Source organism: Pelodiscus sinensis, chromosome 5 (genome assembly GCF_052426305.1).
Source record: "Pelodiscus sinensis isolate ZL-2025 chromosome 5, ASM5242630v1, whole genome shotgun sequence".
NCBI lineage: Eukaryota > Metazoa > Chordata > Testudines > Trionychidae > Pelodiscus > Pelodiscus sinensis.
This window is the reverse complement of record NC_143056.1, coordinates 16,406,063-16,426,006: the sequence shown is the minus strand read 5'-3', so window position 1 is coordinate 16,426,006 and position 19,944 is coordinate 16,406,063. Positions and strand designations below refer to the sequence as shown.

The following is a 19,944-nucleotide window of genomic DNA, read 5'->3' as shown; positions in this document are numbered from 1 at the left end:
TTGTAGCAATATAGTCATCAGTCACTGGAAACAACCTGCAAACCCCTAGTTTCTGAAATGCAATCAAACTCTCAAGAGTCACTCAGAACATGGAAGTACAATTTGCTAAAAGCAAATAGCATGGCTGAGCAAATTTCTACTTGCCAGCCAGAGCAACTATCTTCAAAGGACAAATAAAATATTTTCCTCTCATTATCGTCATGAGCAAGCTGGCAATAAGGGAGAGCAGATTTTCTGCTGGGGCTCAACAACTTTCACAATGATTTTGCAAGGCTGCCATGCCACAAACTGGGGCTGCCGCTGTTTGAGGCTCAGTACTACTGATATACGAGTCCAGCTGAGGTAATAGAAAAATACAGATTTTACAGTATTGTGCTCAGTTCAACAGTGAGCTGGTGCATAGAGGCTCCTCTTTCATTCTTAGGCAGTGCTGACAGAAGGCTTGTGTTATGCCCTTTTCATTTAAGACAAAGGCTCTCACACTGCAGTCTCCTGTGTGGAGAAAGCTTTTGTACATGCAGAGACAGTGGTAGAAGGAGCCTTCTGGTCCGTGTACTCCTGGTGGAGGGAGATTATAAAGACAAACTCTTCCTTCTGCACATGGTCCAGATGAAGAACTTAAGCCATAATGCCCTTCTATCACAGTAATTACAGTGCCCATTGTTTTAATGACAGTGTTGTTGGGAAACGAGAGAAGGACTCGGTCCCAAGGAGCTATTCCAGTGTACACAAATAAGCTATATATTATATTGTTGTCAGATTAGACAGAGAAACTGGGCTTGGCTATTACTACTATTTTCCCCACAATCTTTTGTGTATGTGCTGGTTTTATTTAACCAGATTATGCAAACTAGGATTCCGGAGAAGACAAAAGCTCCCTTTCTCTTGAGAACTTCAGGATTGGGCAATGCAAGGGAGACTGAATGTGATCACAATGCTTCCCATTTAATGTAGTTATTTACATGAGACCCATATTCTGCTAATAAAACAACATCATGAGGTAACTGGCTTTTATTATTTCTAAGAATAAAGAACACCACTTTATAGCGTTACTGTATTACTGTACTTTAGACCATGTGAAATTAGCATACTAACCCACAGTAAAACTGTCTGTGGATCTCTAAGCTACCAAATGAAAAAAAACAACATGAAAATTAGACTTTATACTATAAAGACTGAAAAAGCTGGTTTTGGTCCTAGCACTTATAAAAGAAATAGAGAAGAAAGGCAAAACTGCAAAATATGCTTTTGGAAGACAAAGTTCTCAGAAGACTAAATTCATCCTGAATGGAGTTCTCAGTGACTAACAATGAGGATGTTTGCTACTGGCAGACTGAGACATATGAGAAAGTAACGGGGGAAAATGTTTAAAACATGATTTTGCTGTTGTCTCAGTAGCAACCCTGAAAGTGAAATTCCCATCAGTTCTGAAGGGTGGGACTTATTTCTAAATCTTATTTGGGTTTTGGTTGCAAAACTCTCTTGACTGGGGGAATGTAATTCTTCATTCAACTTCCCAACCTTGAATCTGTAGGACTTCATAAAAAGCACCCAAAAAGATATCGCTGAGGACTATATGGACTAGGCATAACATAACCTATATGGACTAAGTATTATCCAACATTCCACAGTGTTAAAGACGAATTGGTAACTAGAAACCTCATTAATCCAGCAATCAGTCCAGTAATCAGAAACCTCAGCCTGCTTAGTATCATGAGAAACATGCTATACAATTCATGGCAAAGGGCAGAAATGTATTGACTGAAACAAACTAAAGGAGAGTCACCCAAATGAAGTATAGAGTACTGACTCTGAACTTGTTCATGCAAAACAATCAAAACCTATTTAATGCTCCTTTTTTTGGAGACAGAGACTTTAACTAGTATTCATATATTTAGAATGCTGTAAAGATACAAAATTGGTATCCACATCTGCAAAAACGATCCGCTGATATCTCAGAAGTTATCATTATTATGGATGTGGACACCTACAGATATAAAGCAGATATCTGCATATTTATAGAGCTCTGGATACAAAATTTGTATCTGCATCCATATCTGCAAAACTGAGCCACAGATATCTGCATCCACACATGCAATTACCCATGGATATTAAACAGATTTTGTCAGCTTTGCAAGTCGTTACATATATTCAGTCAAACAAACCGCCTTAGACGGGAAGGAAGGGTTAGTTTTGTTGCTCAATTCTGAATCAGGAATGACAATTTTCCTGCTTTAGACAATACAGATACACACACACAAGAAGGAAGATGAGGGACAGAATAGTGGAAAGAGGAAAAATAGAGTTTTTGCTGATGTTCTGAAAATTCACAACAGTTGGTTAGTTGTGCATGGATGCTTTGGGGCTGGCAGGCCATGACATTTATTGCTCTGGATCCTTACTTGTGTCCTCAGTCAGGGACACTGTCTGGATGATCAGGTCTCTCTTCTTCACTGGTACTTCTCAGGCCAGGAAACACTGGATGGGCCATCTCATCTCACCAGTGCTGTGCAATGGAGTGGATTTCAGGATCAGGTCAAAAGGAGAGGAGGACAGAAGGAAGATGGGGAAGGGACAGAAAGGAACACACAAGGGAGGGCAAGACCAGCCCCTCCCCAACCATTTGGGGGAAAAAAGGGCAATTACCCTGGGGCAAAGGGGGTAGGTGCCCTTTAAATTGCTGCCAGAGCAGAGCTCCACACCCTCTGCACAGCTCTAATGACGGGGGTAGGGAGGCTTGCGCCATGCTCTGGGCAGCGCTAAGGGCTGGATATCACAGCCCTCCCCTTCCACTTGAGATCCCACCCCTTCCACGAGACCCCACCCCTTCCAGGACACAGAGCCACCCCCTTTACTTTGCCTAGGGGCCCACAGAAGCTGTCAGCCCTCCCCAAGATCATTGGTCTGATCCAGCATTGCTGTTCTTATATTCTTATGCTTTTAAGATGGAGGCATGACTAGATTACATCCTATCAGTATCTACATGAGGAAAAGATTTCTGATAGCCAAGGTCTCCTTAAGCTAATTGACACCTATACATTGAGATCCAATGGCTGGAAGCTTAAGATAGACAAATTGTGGCTAGAGATAAGAAACAAATTTATAACATTATGGGTTATTAACCTGTGGATTGTCTTACCACGGATACAATGTATTCCCCATCAATTAAAATCTTTACATTGAGAAATCTATCTAAAACTTCTAGTTCATCGGGCTTCAGGCAAAGATTAGTGGAGGTGATTCACTGGCTTCTGTTGTGCAGGCGGTCAGGCCAGAGAATCATAGCATTCCCTTCCAGCCTTGATATCTCTAAATCCACATGCAAATGGCGGGTCTGGCACACCTGAGCTTCATGCAGCCACCACTAGGTATGGGTAGAAATACTGGGCATTGCCTGATGCTACCTTCCATCAAGGTTTGTGGTCAGGTGGATCCACACTGTGTCCACGTTCACTGACTGGGCCCCCAACATACCAGCATCTCCCTGCACCCTAGTGCAATCCAGGCACTTACCACACGTCAGCAATGCAGAGGGAGCTCCCGTCAGGTAGTGTCTGCTACTTTCATCACCTTGCACTGCAGACTCACAGCTGGGCTTGACCTTCCCACTGGTTTTAAAAAAAAGCGCCTCAAAATTTGGCTTATTCAGCAGCCATTGCAACAGACCCTCACCATCAGTAATATAGAATATCAGCTTCATCATAATTAGTGTCACTGGGATAAATGTGTGTGTCCATTTCAAGGGAATTTAGAACCGAACCGGGGGCTTAAATGTAATAGTCATGAAGTGATTTGGTGGCAGGCCTCTGTCTGACACTTTCCGCTTCAGCAAACACAAAGGAAAGCCACACAATGTGCCTCTCGCACACTCCAGGTAGGGGGGCCAACAGGATTGCTGTACCCCTGGGCAATATGGAGGGGGCGGTTCTGCACCCCTAGAAGGGGCGGGGCCTAGGGCAGAAGGAGTGTGGCTGGGGCAGCCTTCCCTCAGCACAGCCCCCTCACTGGCCCTCCAAGCCAGCTGGAGCATGGGGCTCTGGAGCATGCCACCTCGTGTTCCTATGGCGATTCTAAAGGGCCCAGCACTCCAACCACTGCTGCTGATACAGTAGCAGTCAGTAGCCCTGGGCCCTTTACAATTTCTGGGCCCAGGGCAACTGCTCCCTTTGCCTTCTTTCCACACACTCCTCCCCACAAAGGCCTGACTCCAGGGGGCTATTTTGGCATTAGTAAGTGAGTAACAGTCCAGTTTTTTGCAAGGCCCTGGTCAAATATTACTGAAATGTCCAACTATTATTCCAGAGTTTGCATGAAAACGTTACATCTAATGTTGTCAAACCCCCAAAGAGATGAGAAAACAGCCTTGTGGAAGCGACGCAGGACTAAAAGCAGTATTAGTTTGCTGCTTCTCCGAAGGGAATGCACTTCTTGAAGCGAGGAGGAAATCAGTATGACATGTACAAGACCAAACACAAGTTCCTCTCCACTGGCCTTTGCCACGTGAGCAGCGGACGTCAGCTATTGCCCAGGTATATTCTAAATGACTGGTGGCCAAAAGCCATACTGAGGAGTGGACTCATGTCTGCAGTGGATGAAACAAAGAGAAAATAGAATGAGCTGCCCCGAGAAGTGTTTCAGGCCACAGCCCTGAGGCATTTGAAAGGAAACTGCAAGACGGAATGGTGCTGGAATGCACCAGGGACCCCCTGACCTCTCTCCCACAACCAGGAACAACACAGTTCCTGTGTCAGGAGGGAAAGTCACTCTTCTGTAATCCAGAGATTTGGGGAGGGGCTCTCTAATCTTCCTTGAGCTTTTCCATCCTGCTCAACAGCAACCCCTGAGGTCAGAGGCGTCTGCATTGATCTGGAAAAGGATGGTTGCAGGGCTTGGGCCCAAGCTGATATTTGATTTTCCCTCAAGCGAAGCAGCTGATAGAAGTGTTCAGGCAGTCCCCGGGTTATGTACAAGATAGGGACTGTAGGTTTGTTCTTATGTTGAATTTGTATGTAAGTCAGAACTGGTACATATTGTAGGGGAAACTCTAGCCAAACATTTCTCCGAGCTCAGTGTTATTCTCCCACACCTCACTTCCCTCAGTCCTTTAGTCTCAAGCTGAGGTGTCTGCTGAGAAAAGCCGCTCCGCGTCTCCCTGGTCTGCTGGGGGGTGGGGGAGGCGCTAGCTTCGCGTCTCCCTGGTCTTCTGGGGGGGAGCAGCTAGTATGGGGTTGCCTTACCCCGTTTGTAAGTAGGGATCCAATGTAAGTCGGATCCATGTAATCCGGGGACTGCCTGTAGTGAGAGAGCTATTACAACGTGACTCCTAACAACACTAGGATGAATGCCAAACCAGAAGCATAGTGCTTAATCTACTTAGCCTCAGCACGGGGGGCTGATGGACTTGCCAGGCCCCTGGGCAGTGTAGGAAGGGGGTCTCTGGACTCCCAGAGGGGGCGGGGCCTCAGGCAGAAGTGTGGGGCTAGGGGCAGCCAGCCCTCGGCATTATCCAGAGCACTCCGTGCCATGACCCTTCTTCCCCCAGGCTGCTCTCTGAGTGCCTCACATGGTGCTTCGGTGGTGATTTAAAGGGCATGGTCCTCCCACCTCCATCACTCCTGCGGTAGCGGCTGGGAGCTCTGGGTCCTTTTGAATCACTGGGCCCTAGGGAAGCTTCCCCTTTTAGCCCCTTGTCGGTGAGCCTGAGCATCAATATCTACTCCCATCAGGGCAGAAAGGCCAACTAGAAGGGGGCAGGAGGCTCACAGCTATGCACAGTATCTCCGTCCCCACAGTGCAGCCTCATTGCAGCATCAGAAGAGCTGGCCAGGTACCAGAGAATGCATTGAATAAGCCCTTCTCATGGGCAGCCTCCTGCAGCTGAGCTCCCATCAAATATGATAATTTGCACACTGTCAGCCATGAGCTATGCATTTTAGTCAGGGCTCCCTACCTTAGCAGCCCTCCTCATTGGAAGGAAATATAGTATGCATCTCTGGCACAAGCAGAGGTCAGTTGAATCCATTATATAAAACATGGATACACCTGCATATTTTGCACAAGACATAGGCCTATCAAAGGAGACGGCAGAGTGGAAGAAAGAGACAAACATTAAAGATGACTAAAAAAAATAAAGTTTCTGGGTGCCAAGTCCTAACTAACAATAAAATTTGTGAAGCTTTTTAATTCCCTCTCTTTCTTTTATCCTTATTGATGACTTGGGTCATGCCAATGTTAAAGAGCCTATGTCAGAATAACCATCCCCACATGGCCCCATAGCATGAACATGCATATGCTGACAGAAGGGACTCTTCGGCTGACACAGTAAAACCACTTTCCCAAGCAAAGTCAGCTATGCTGTCGATACTAGGGTTTCACTGACAATTATGTCAGCTAGGGGATGTGGCATTTTCACGCACAGCTGTCCCAACAAAACTTTGTATGCTAGACCTGGCCTAAGAGACATGATACTAACCCGTTTGAACTTTACATCAGGTCTCAATGGCAGAAAACAGTGTTCCTCCTAAATATGTATTCAATTTTAATTCAACACTTCACCTTCCTCAGAACTCATTTTACACATTTGCACTGGTTAGTGATGGGAGAAAATGCAAATGATTGGGAGTGTGGCATCTACTCCTGGATGTTTTAGCAAAACCTTGAGTGTGACATCTCACCCTCACAACAGACACACACCAGAAATCAGAGCGCTTCTTTGGCTATCTACAAGCCACTAAAAAGTTACCATTCTGAAAAACTGGGCAAAAAATGCAGAAGGGGAATGTTATGATTTCTCAGTAAGTCCATCAAATCCTGGCCTTGACTAGTTCCATTTGGATCCATTTTTATCTATTTAAAATACTGCTGCAACATGATCATTTCCATGGCTTGGCACTTCAACTACATCCCTACCTTCCTTACTCCCAGCCAATGGCTCCCCCTCCTCCATTGCAATCCTTGCCTTCACGTCTCTTATAACACCATTTGCTATTAAGATCCTGACTCCTTGCTTCTGCTCCAGCTGTGGTGCCAGCCCTCAGCATTCTTGTCAAATTTTCCAGCAGGAACCTTCATGTTTTCTTCCAGGCTGCTCTTTCATGCCTGGAAAGTGTTTCCCATAAACACGTGCAAGGCCACCTCATTGTCTTTCTTCATCTCCCTCTTAGCACTCACCTCTTATGGGACACCTACAAAAAATTTGACAGTGGCTAAGGGGCTAATCAGACCAGATCATAATTATCTTATGGCTACTCTGTGCTCCCTCTACCTATAACCACCTTCTGTCTCTTGCCTTCTACTTGGATTGTAAGCTCCTAGGGGCAGGGACTGTTTGTTCATCACCTAGCAGGCCGATCACTGCCTGAAGCTAGTAGGCACTACCGCAACTGAATACACAGTAATCACTATTCCCAAGGACAACCATTTAAAATCATTGTGTTTTACATACTGAAACTGCTGGCCTTTTAAATGTGAATGCATTCAGTAACACTGTCACCAATGAATACTCTGTAGGCTTGAAGCATTCATTGTTCCATCTGGTTAAAATGCTTCTCCTTACCTAGGGGATACCAATCAATTCAGTCACACCACTGAACAAACTCAACTTCTGACTCTGATCCATATTCCATGCTATCCTATTACAGATTAACATTGTTTTGAGGAAATAGCAGATAGGCTTCTATGTTTACTTTTTCATGGTGCTACATTTTCAACACATGAGGGATTCTGGGCTTTTGTTCCTGTGCCATGCCACTGGAGCAAAACAGTCAGTGAATGAATTTACATTGTGTTTTACCTCTGTTGTATTTTAGTAAAAATTATTCATCCAAATACTTTCCTGGGCTATTTCTTCAATTCGCTGCTTTCCACCTCCTCTCCAAAATGTATGTCTGTTGTAAAGAGAGAGCTGTCATAGCAATAATTACCCAGAACATGTAAGACAGAAATATTATTGTTCTTTTCAAAATAATCAGGGAGACAGCATGACCTAGTGGATAAGGCACAGATTGGAATTCAGGAAACCTGCGTTCTATTCCCAGTTCGACCAGACGCCTATTCAGTGCCCTTAGACGAGTGACTTCAGCTCTGTTCTTCCATCTCAGCGGTTCCAATAGCAAACTCACTGGGGCAAGCACGGTATCATTAATGTGTTTACACAATGCATAGAACAGTGCAGTCCCCAACGTGAGGTGAGCCTCCATGCATTACAATAAATACAATACTGTAACACAGGACTCAGTTACTGGGCTAGCTGGGTGAGTGAGCATTTCTAGGTGCTTGCACAGACAGCATTTAAAAGGATGATGCCCCTCCCAAATGAGAGGCACAAACTCCAGCCCGAGCGGGAATCCTCAGGAAGGAACTGTAAGAGGATGTCCAGGCAAGTCTGTGCTTTTCTGCCCTTGTCTGCACTACGCGGTGGATCAACATTGCTTAGATACAATAAACCGATCTCTGACCACTCTCCCATCAACTCGAGTGCTCCATCAGGATGAAAAGAGTAGCCAGAGTCAATGGGAGAGCAGCCCCTCCTGACCTAACTGCATGGAAGACACCACAGTAAATACATCGACTTCAGCTATGCTAATTGTGTCGCAGAAGTTGCATAGGATAGCTCAACCACGGGGAGGTTAGTTTAAGTAGGGCCTGAGCAGGAGAGCTGACAATCATGACAGAGCCCTAGACAAGGTCGGGGGATACCTCCATGCTCCCAGAAGGGGTGGGCCAAAGGCAGCCAGCTCTCAGCGCTGTCTAGAAAACAGAACCCCCCACAGTGCTGCCTGGAGCACATTGTGCGGAGCCCCCACCTCCCTGGGCAGTCCTAAGAGCTGCCCAAAGCATCATAGTGGTGCTCTGGTAGAGATTTAAAGCGCTCAGGGTTCTGGGCCCCAGGTAGATGCCCGCTTTGCCCCCACCCAGCCCCCCACTGGAATGCCTAGGCCTGAAAGAAAGAGTGGAGATTTCAGTTCTCCCAAATTCATTACCAGTCATCCAGCAATATCAGGTATTTTTCTTGAAGCCTCAGCACTAGGAGCCAAGCAATTAAGTAAGAATCTCAGTTTTCATTCTTTTAAAGTGCATTTCTAGCAGACTTGGTCAAAAAAAAATGACAGAACCTTTTCCTGTCCGAAAATGTCCTGTCATCAAAATGTTTATCAGGTCCAAGACAGAATTGCAAGAGAAAGAGTAGGGGTTGGGCACTCCTGTGGGAGATCCAGGTTCAAGTCTCTACCCTGCTTTATTTGGAGCAGAATCTTTACCTCAGGTCTCTCACATGCCCTAACCACTAGCCTGTATAGTCATTCTCATTCTCTGTCTCTCTCTCTCTCTCTCTCTCTCTCTCTCTGGGCTAGTGAATACATAATTATGCAAAGTAGAACTGCAACAGAAATGCTTGTTAGAGACTTAGTCTAGTGCCCTATGGTTGGGGCACATGTATGGAATATGGAAGATCTAGGTTCAGTCTCTATTCAGCCTAGTTTGAAGAATACCTATGGCGATTGCTATAATAGAGTCTCTCCTTTTCTTTCATATTTCAAAAGTTCAAACTTTTTCACAACGCGGAATATTGCTTTCCAACCAACTCGAATTTCTAGCTGTCAGAAACACTGGTAACAGGATAGCTGCTGGTAATTACGCCCTTCCAGTAACTAGTAGATATAGTTCTGCTGCTTATTGAGTTTGTACCTACATCACAATTCCAGTGACTTTCCTTGCTTTTGCAAGCCCATTGATCAACACACTTCAGGGTCATGTAACAACTGTTAATGCTGGTGAAAGGGACCTGCCTGGATAGAATGTATTGGACCACATAGGTAGAATATGAACAGAAGGACTGCATGCTTCCTTACGCTATCCTCAAACCAGCCCAGGAAGACCACTTTGAGAAGTGAGGCGATCCAGTGAGTTCTTGGCCTCTCTGACGTGACCTCCATCCAGGGGGCCACTTGGGATGGTGCCTTTAGCAATCTGAAAATAACTACCCAGGCATGATCTCCACAGGATTCCTAACTCATTTCACATTAAAACTGTACTGCCATTTTAATTAAACTACTTTCTGTCAGCAGCAAGAAGTTATGCTAATGAGACCTATACCATGACGAGTGACCACTGTTTAATTTAATCTGCTTAAAACTTAGATATGTAATCATTCCTGTAAAAGCAAATGCCTTGGTGGTCATTGAAATGAAAAACAGATGATAAAGGGAGGAAATCATTTGTGACCTTTAAGCCTGGGCATAATATTAGGATTGGCATCATTAATCTTATGGTCAGAAAAGTATAGCATCAGCAAGTTTAATACAAAAGAGACCCACTAGCAATAAAGTTTCTTCGCTAGAAAAACTACAGTACTCACTGCAAACAGTAATTTCCACATTTTTCACTCTTCCCCACCATTAGGTTCCTTCTTGGCCTGTAATTCTAACTACGTTGCCAGTGCAAAAGCCTTATCCATCCCCCACTTGAACACAAATGTGATAACTGTACAGAATCTCTTTAGGTGTGTTATATTAACATACGCTTCAAGATGGCCTCTTAGTAAGAGCCACTCATGCATAACTTAAATAAACCTTTCTAAAATGATATTTTGTGATCAGTTGCTTCCTAAGTCCCATGGACTCTTTACATACATTGTGAAATCCAGTCCCCAATGAAGTTAAAGGGCAACTTGACACTGACTTTGATGCAGCTAGGATTTCACTCATTCTACTATCATCCCAAACTGGAAATAGTTTGGCTTGAATTACTTAACCGTGGCAGAAAAGGATCCATCTCATCTGAAAGGGATTCATGACCAGTTTTGGCATCAATATTTAACAGAAAGATGGGAATGTATGAAAAACATTTTTGGACTACTTTCTTTTCCCTTCCATAGTCATATGAGAAGCCATCACATTGAAAACTCCCAGATGAAAACATTTAAGGAGCTATCATGTGAAGAAGGAATTCTTGGTAAATACCATTTACAGAGCTGATCACACTTAATAATAGATGTTATGAAGTCAGCACCTTAAATGGTTAGTAAATTATGTGCAAACTGATCCTCCTGGTTTCTGCTACTGCCATTCTTAAGTAGTCATTGATTAGCTTCAGCCACTAATTTTTAGCTTACTGAATGTTTGCAAACTATTTGCTTTACATATTCAGTATACATGTTTTGTGATTGGTGACCTGAAGCAGAGGGTCTTGCTTCTGCTCCCTGATTGGATGACTGAACATCCGTAAAGCAGGGGACTAGCAAATGACAAATAATTATTTTCAGTACTATGCTAAGTCTTGTGGAACTTTCGGGATACTCAGATATCGCAAACAACCAAAGCTTATTTGAATATTCAAGAACAACAAATATTAGTCTGCCCCAAAAAAACCCAACCAAACAGAAATTAGTTTTTTATATAGAAAAAACATTCTTTGAGTTTGGATTTTTTTTAAGCAATTCAACCAGGTCTAAAGATTAATATGCATGTATAAAAAATCTGCTAGATTCCCCTCAGGGCCCAAAGTCTTGTTATTGTTTATGATGAACACAATTCTCTTTTTCTTCTGATGCCAGGTGATTTATTTAGTGTTGTTTTACCTTTTGTAGGAACCAAAAGGAACTTGATATTATGTAAGAAGCTATTAAAATATCATACTGAAAAAAGTACACAACAATATAGTAATATAGTAAACACACTAGGCTCTTCCTCATCTGCTCAGCATGCACACATGGTGCCTGGGGGGGAAAAACTTGTCAGCTGTTTATTTGTATATTATAGTTGCATAATGTTTGAGATGTGATGTATTAAGGCTAGCCACTTAATGGTTCACTGAAAGTTTGTGACAAGCTTAGGCTCATCCAATGACTGATGCATGCCCTCGCAGATAACGTTGTTGCAACCTGCAATGTCAAAAGGTTTCCTACTAGAGACGTTAAAAGGTGCAGCCAAGTTAAGCTGTTTACACAGTCAACAAATGCAATTTTTGCTTTTTACAGTCTATAGGACTCATTTAGATCATTTTAATGATTTCAAATTTTTGCATATATTTGTAACATGATAGAAGGACCAAAGGCTCTGAATCACTACTTGAAAGTGTCTTATACAAACGAGCCCAACATTTGGATCTCAGAGGAGAATTAAATATGATAAACATGAATCCCTTTAAAAAAGAATAAATGTTTAAAACAGTCTGTGGAAATTATGCTCACAGAGCTCATTACTGAATGATAGGATTTGTGCTTGTACTCTTTGCAGACGGCTGAAAATTGCACTTTCAAAACACGTATATTAACAAATAATGCAATTTGTGCTTTCTAGTCCTATGTCATTCAAAGCTTACCCCGCAGAACTAAAAATCAAGAACAGCAGGTGCACAGTAAAATGAATGCACCACGTCAACAAGCAAAAACAATGGTCTTCGGGGACATATTTTTTCCAACACGCACCTTCACCCTCTATAAATACATAGAGATAGTTTGCCTTGTTAATCCTAATACCAGTGCTCTCTTGGGTTTTGTTGCTGTTTTTTTCTTTTTCTCCTTTGAAATGGAAAATTAATGAAAAAAAATGAAGATTGTTGGAGAAAAATGTGTCAACAAAGCTGTTTTCGTACTATATCCTCTGCCCCTTTCACACTTGATCATTGTATGCAGATGCATGCAGCAATATGGCCAAGTCCTGCTCACCTTATTTCTTAAGAATGCCTTCAGGGGCCGTATTGACCAGTGTCATGAGTGGATGAAATGTCATTGATTTCAAGAAAGATGCATCCATTTATGCACATGATGAATTTAAAGGCTGCTTAAATGAGTAAGTTGAACAATATTCAACTCTTGTGGCCTCTGATTGGGAAGCACTTTTTTGTTTTAATAGGAGCATTTCCCGGCACAGATCAAAAGGCTTACTACAAAGAATTAGGTTCCCAAGCCATAATGGTTTAATTCAAGCAGAAGGGTATAAGGCAGAGAATCATTACCCAGACACATACATTTATGAAATGATTATTGGGGTAATTGCCTACCTTTTTAACTATGGAGCTTGGGCCTGAGAGAGGCCAATAGTGTATCCATTAGCAAAAGCTTCTGGATGCATTCTGAACATCTCTCATTGAAGATTTTCTTTTGCTGCTCCAAGTACTTAGCCTGGTCTTTATAAAAATGCATGTGGCACATTTCTGTCTGTCTCGAGGCGGAATACAGATGCCTATTGGCACCATCTTCAGTAGGTATTAAGGGCATAGCTGCTGATGGCCCATAGTGCCCTTTAGTTTTCCACACTTGCTGATGAGCTAACTTTTAATTGAACACTTTCCACTGGGAGGTTTTGTCAATAGTTTTATTGTTATCCAGAAATTAGATTTTTTTGGATTTAATGTCTCCTCTTACTCTCTCTCTGTGTGAGCAGCACAGATTTGGAGCTCAAAAACTAGTGATGAATGGCTTTATTTTCATAGAATCACAGTGCTGGACGAGACCTCAGGAGGTCATCAAGTCTGTCCCCCTGTCCCAATCCCAACTAAATCAACCCAGCCAGGTCTTTGTCAAGCCAAGACTTAAAAACCTCTAGGAATAGAGATTCCACCACCTCCGTAGGTAACCCATTCCGGTACTTCACCATCCTCCTAGTGAAATAGTTTTTCCTAATATCCAACCTAGACCGCTACCACTGTAACTTTTCCTTCCAGTGTCACAATCCTATGTGCATTACTTTCCACTTCCTTCCCGTCCCTCTCTCAGTATGTGAACCAAACTTCAACAACAATTTGGTGATTTTTATTTTGTTCCCTACCTATCTGAAAACCCCAGAGCTTCCTAGAATCCAATTTCCAAAGAAAGCAGCATACAAACCTATATATTGGTACTCTATAAGCCTAGGTCTACACTAGACCAGGCAGGTTGGCTTAAGGTACACCATCCAGCTATGTAAAGAGGTTGGAATGTTGTCCCTATTTTATAACTTAGTTTTTATTATTGAATCCTGCAAGGATGTTATAACTGCAAAAGGTTAACAGACTTAAAGCAGCTCTAAACATCAGAGGGCCAAAAATATACCTTATGCAAAGTTATCTTCAATCTGAACATGTGCTCTCCAAGATAAGATGCTAGGGCAAAAGTTGAACCAAAAGAGGGGTTGGATTGCGTACAGTGGTAATAAAAACTCTTAGATGCAAAGTTATGCAATGCTCTCAATAGCAGCATTAGCTTTTCCTTGTGATCTACGTCTTTTGTTTTTATCTATCATGAGTACCACATCAAGAATCTTAACAGAGCGGAATATTCTCTCTGCCAGAATCTGGCAGGCTGTCTGCACCCTGGGAAGACTTCATTTCAGGCTAGGCTTTGGTCTAACAATTGTTTCAGATAAGGCAAGTTTGCAATGAAATTTGTCTTCAGTAGAGCTTAAGGAGTGTGGTGTAAATCATGAGAGACTCAGCTGAAGTCAATGGAATTGCTATGGTGAAGCAAGATCAGGTCAGACCCTATGTACACTAAGATACCTTAAGCAACAGGATCAAAGTGATTTCCTCCAGAGATTACATTTTCTACCCACTCTGATCTCCTATTACATTTAATTTTCTCACTACATTTTCAATAATGCAGTTTTCAAAAAGCTATTAGACCCTGCATGACTGGTTATGGGTTAGCAATATGCGAGTTTATACACAGCACTAAGGCTGATTATAGCAAAATCAAGTGGTCAGTGGTCATCCATTTCAATGTTTAAATGAATTTGCCTCAGATGTATTCATTTGTGCTCTCTGCAACTATATTACCGCTATTTGACAAAACAGCAAATTTTAAACAAATAGTAGTGGATACTCCTTGAAAGTTTCAAAATTCAAGTCCATACTTGGGATTACTCAAACCAGAAACTCAAGTCTAAGAAATACACTGATCCACCCCGGAAACTGGAATATACTGGACCACCTAAATCTCAAATGGAACTAGCTGAAAACCTTGAATGTCAAATGGTTGCAAGTAGAATAGTGATAGAAATGTGGCCGTGTTAGTCTGGGGTAGTTGAAGCAAAATGCAGGACAATGTAGCACTTTAAAGACTAACAATGGTTTATTAGATGATGAGCTTTCGTGGGCCAGACCCACTTCCTCAGATCAAATAGTGGAAGAAAATAGTCACAACCATATATACCAAAGGATACAATTTAAAAAAATGAACAAATATGAAAAGGACAAATCACATTGCAGAACAGGAGGGGGATGCGGGGGGGGGGGGGGAAGGAAGGAAGGTAAGTGTCTGTGAATTGATGATATTAGAGGTAGGGAGAGTGGGATGTTTGTGAGTTAATGGTATTAGAGGTGATAATTGGGGAAACTATCTTGGTAATGGGTGAGATAGTTCAAATGTTTGTTAAGTCCTTGTTGGAAAGTGTCGAATTTTAACATGAATGACAGTTCAGAGGATTCCCTTTCAAGTGCAGATGTAAAAGGTCTTTGTAGCAGAATGCAGGTGGTTAAGTCATTGAGAGAGTGTCCTTTCTGGTTAAAATGACAAGAAACTGTTTTCTCTTTGTGATCTTGTCTGATATCTGTTTTGTGGGCATTAATCCTTTGGCGAAGTGTCTGAGATGTTTGTCCAATGTACATAGCAGACGGACACTTTCGGCACATGATAGCATAGATTATATTTCTGGATGCGCAGGAATATGTGTTCTTGATCTTATAACTCACTTGGTTAGGTCCAATAATGGTATCAGCAGAATGAATATGTGGACAAAGCTGGCAACGGGGTTTGTTGCAAGGGAAGGTACCAGGGTTACCAACCACCACAGGACATACCACACTAATACCAACCCTTGTGATATCGGACAAGATCACAAAGAGAAAACAGTTTCTTGCCATTTTAACCTTGCAAGACTTTTGTTCCACCAGACAAGAAATCTACTATACACACTTCTATTCCCTACAACAAAGAAAAGACAATAAATTTTCTAACCTGCTCCATACCACTGGCTACAACAGCAACTGCCTCAACCCACCGGATAATATTGTTAACCTCTCCAGCTACAAACTCAATCCAGCAGAAGAGTCTGTCTTGTCCCGGGGTCTCTCTTTCTGCCCCACGTCCCCCACAAACTGGATACAATTTTGTGGTGACCTTGAGGCTTTTTTTCGCCGCCTCCGTCTCCGAGAATATTTCCAAACCACCACTGAACATCAATCTGACCTACCAGATCCCCCCTATCAACACCAAAGGAAAAATAATTCTATATGGACTCCCCCTGACGGTCGGAATTACAATCTGGATTTCTATATACACAGCTTCCGCAACAACGCACAGACTGACATTATTCGCAAACGACAACAAGCGACACACAATCTTAGCCGCGCTGAACACCATGCCATCCAGAGTCTCAAAAACAACCTGGACATTGTAATCAAACCAGCTGACAAAGGGGGTGCTGTGGTCATTATGAATAAGGCCGACTATAACCAGGAGGCAACCAGACAACTCTCGAACACCACATTTTACAAACCTCTCCCCTCTGATCCCACCTTGGACTACCAAAAGAAACTACACTGTCTCCTTAAAAGCCTCCCCACAGCTACTCGGGAACAAATCCTCACAGAATCACCTTCTGACCCCCGACCAGGATTGTTCTATCTACTTCCCAAGATCCATAAACCTGGGCACCCCGGACGTCCCATCATCTCTGGTATTGGCACGCTCACTACTGGTCTATCCAGCTATGTAGACACTCTTCTCAAACTCTTCGTAACCAATACCCCCAGCTATCTCCGAGACACTACTGACTTCCAAAGGAAACTACAAAACATCGATAACCTCCCCAATAATACCATCCTTGCCACCATGGATGTAGAAGCTCTATATACCAACATCCCACATGAAGACGGATTACAAGCAATTAGAAACACTATCCCAGAGGACACTACTGCCAACCTGATTGCAGACCTATGTAACTTTGTTCTCACCCACAATTATTTCCAGTTTGAGAACAACTTATACCTCCAGATCAGCGGCACAGCCATGGGTACACGCATGGCCCCACAGTATGCTAACATCTTTATGGCTGACCTAGAACAACGTTTCCTCAACTCCCGTCCCCTTTCACCCCTCCTCTACCTACGGTACATCGATGACATCTTTATGATCTGGACGCATGGCCAAGAAACACTGGAGATATTCCACAGAGATTTCAACAACCTACACCCCACCATCAACCTCAGCCTGGACCATTCTACACGAGAGATCCACTTCCTGGACACCACCGTACAAATCAACAACGGAAAATTAGACACCACTCTCTACAGAAAACCCACCGACTCATACAGTTACCTACATGCATCCAGCTCCCATCCAGAACACACCACACAATCCATCGTCTATAGCCAAGCCCTTCGATACAACCGCATCTGCTCTAATCCCACTGACAGAGACCAGAAGTTTCAGGATCTCTACCAAGCATTTATAAATCTCAACTACCCACTCAGAGAAATAAAAAAGCAAATTGAAAGAGCCAGACGAATACCTAGAAACCATCTACTTCAAGACAGACCCAAGAAAACCAACAATAGAACACCACTTGTCATCACCTACAACCCCCAACTTAAACCTGTCCAACACATTATCAATAAACTACAGCCTATATTGGAACAGGATACCATACTCAAAGAGGCTCTGGGAGACAGACCCATAGTCTCCTATAGACAACCACCTAACCTCAAGATGATTCTTACCAACCACCACAGGACATACCACACTAATACCAACCCTGGTACCTTCCCTTGCAACAAACCCCGTTGCCAGCTTTGTCCACATATTCATTCTGCTGATACCATTATTGGACCTAACCAAGTGAGTTATAAGATCAAGAACACATATTCCTGCGCATCCAGAAATATAATCTATGCTATCATGTGCCGAAAGTGTCCGTCTGCTATGTACATTGGACAAACATCTCAGACACTTCGCCAAAGGATTAATGCCCACAAAACAGATATCAGACAAGATCACAAAGAGAAAACAGTTTCTTGCCATTTTAACCAGAAAGGACACTCTCTCAATGACTTAACCACCTGCATTCTGCTACAAAGACCTTTTACATCTGCACTTGAAAGGGAATCCTCTGAACTGTCATTCATGTTAAAATTCGACACTTTCCAACAAGGACTTAACAAACATTTGAACTATCTCACCCATTACCAAGATAGTTTCCCCAATTATCACCTCTAATACCATTAACTCACAAACATCCCACTCTCCCTACCTCTAATATCATCAATTCACAGACACTTACCTTCCTTCCTCCCGCCCCCCCCCCCCCCCGCATCCCCCTCCTGATCTGCAATGTGATTTGTCCTTTTCATATTTGTTCATTTTTTTAAATTGTATCCTTTGGTATATATGGTTGTGACTACTTTCTTCCACTATTTGATCTGAGGAAGTGGGTCTGGCCCACGAAAGCTAATAAACCATCTTGTTAGTCTTTAAAGTGCTACATTGTCCTGCATTTTGCTTCAAATGGTTGCAACAAATTGCTCTTCTGTGAGCTCCAGAGAATGAATCCCAGAAGTTATTCAGCAAGCAGGTCAAGGTAATTACAATCTCCTCATGGATAGTAGATGAAGTGGCATTTGTGGATTGTTATTTATTGTAAATTATTTCCCTTTAATATGTATTTATATAAAACATTCAGATTTCTGAGGCGGACTCTGTAGCATTTATATCATGTGTAATGTACAACTCCTGGAGGATGGGCAATTTTATGCAGACATCTTGCACAGAAAAAAATTCATGGTAAATTACTCGTGCAAGAGGACTATTCACTGACAAAAGATTAGGGAATTTCTACCATTTCACATTCCATGCACTGTCAATTCTATAGCACTGAAGACACAAAAAGGCTTTAATAAGGGCTTAAACAGACTATGTAATCTCTTGGTTAAGGACTACATTTTTACAGAGATATTTTGGGGGAAAGTATTCACCTTTGTGTGACATTACTGCAGGTATTAGAGTTAGAAAAGCAATAGGGGTGCTTTGCACATGTCTTTCTTCTGATACTCTTCTGCATCTCTAACAAAATGTCCATGTTAGGAACATAGGTATATTTCTATGGCACATCCTACAAAGCAAAATAAATGGAGTTTGTTTTCATAAGTCACACCCAAAATTCTTGGCTGCTGATTTGATTTACAAAACCGTAGCTAGGTCACAAGACCAAAAACTTTCTTTACAATGTTCCACCTGCCTTGGAGTGGTATTAGCCCCAGAAGATGTTACTGGATGCCAATAGAAAGCAATTTTAATGCAGTAAAACAACCAAACAAGCCCGACCCTAAAATGACACTGCAGATTTCTTTGGAACATGCTGCAGATGGCCTAGTCTGATACACAACAACTTATATAAGATAACAGATTTTTTTTTAAACTGATTCTCGATAATTTTCTTTGTTCATAATCTCAGTTGCCTGGGAGTGTTAATTACAAGTGACTTTGTTCTTCTACGTACCTATTTATTTCTAAATGATGTACAAATATTTTTCACTCTCCACGCATATTGTCAATTTTCTTTTTTCCACTACTCCTCTCAAAAGTAAGTGGAAAGTTTTGAAGGTTTGTTATTAATATTATTATTGTATAGCCAGTTTAGGTTTCACTGTTCATATTGTTTACTATATGAATCATGGTTAGGTCTAGACCTGGCTGACATAGGTTTGTAAGTGTCCCACTCTATTCTTGCCTTGTCTTGCTTCCTTACAATGTGAAGTACGTGCCACTGAAGGTGGTAAGCAAAATAGCACCCTGGAGCGGTGGTTGGAAGGTGATGACGACAATATTGCCTTGTGACATATAGTGTAGCTATTTATTTCTTGGGATCAGCTATATGGGGCACTATCTGTCAGCTACAATGTATATACTCTAAGATGGGGTGGGGAACCTTTTTTAGGTCGGGGGCCACTAACCCACAGAAAAATCAGTTGGGG

At 42.5% G+C, this 19,944-nt stretch overlaps 1 long non-coding RNA gene across 4 annotated transcripts in view; it reads right to left on the bottom strand.

Moving 5' to 3' along the window:
* The window catches only part of LOC149524294 (uncharacterized), a 136,465-nt gene that overhangs the window by 21,682 nt on the left and 94,839 nt on the right, over positions 1 to 19,944 (bottom strand). For 3 of the 4 annotated variants that reach the window (XR_016349584.1, XR_016349586.1, XR_016349583.1), the window contains 2 exons: positions 3,514 to 3,608; positions 2,403 to 2,506 (listed from right to left, as the gene is read on the bottom strand). This is a non-coding gene — a long non-coding RNA (uncharacterized LOC149524294). The remainder of the gene's footprint in view (positions 1 to 2,402; positions 2,507 to 3,513; positions 3,609 to 19,944) is intronic. The other variant, XR_016349585.1, reaches the window with a different exon arrangement.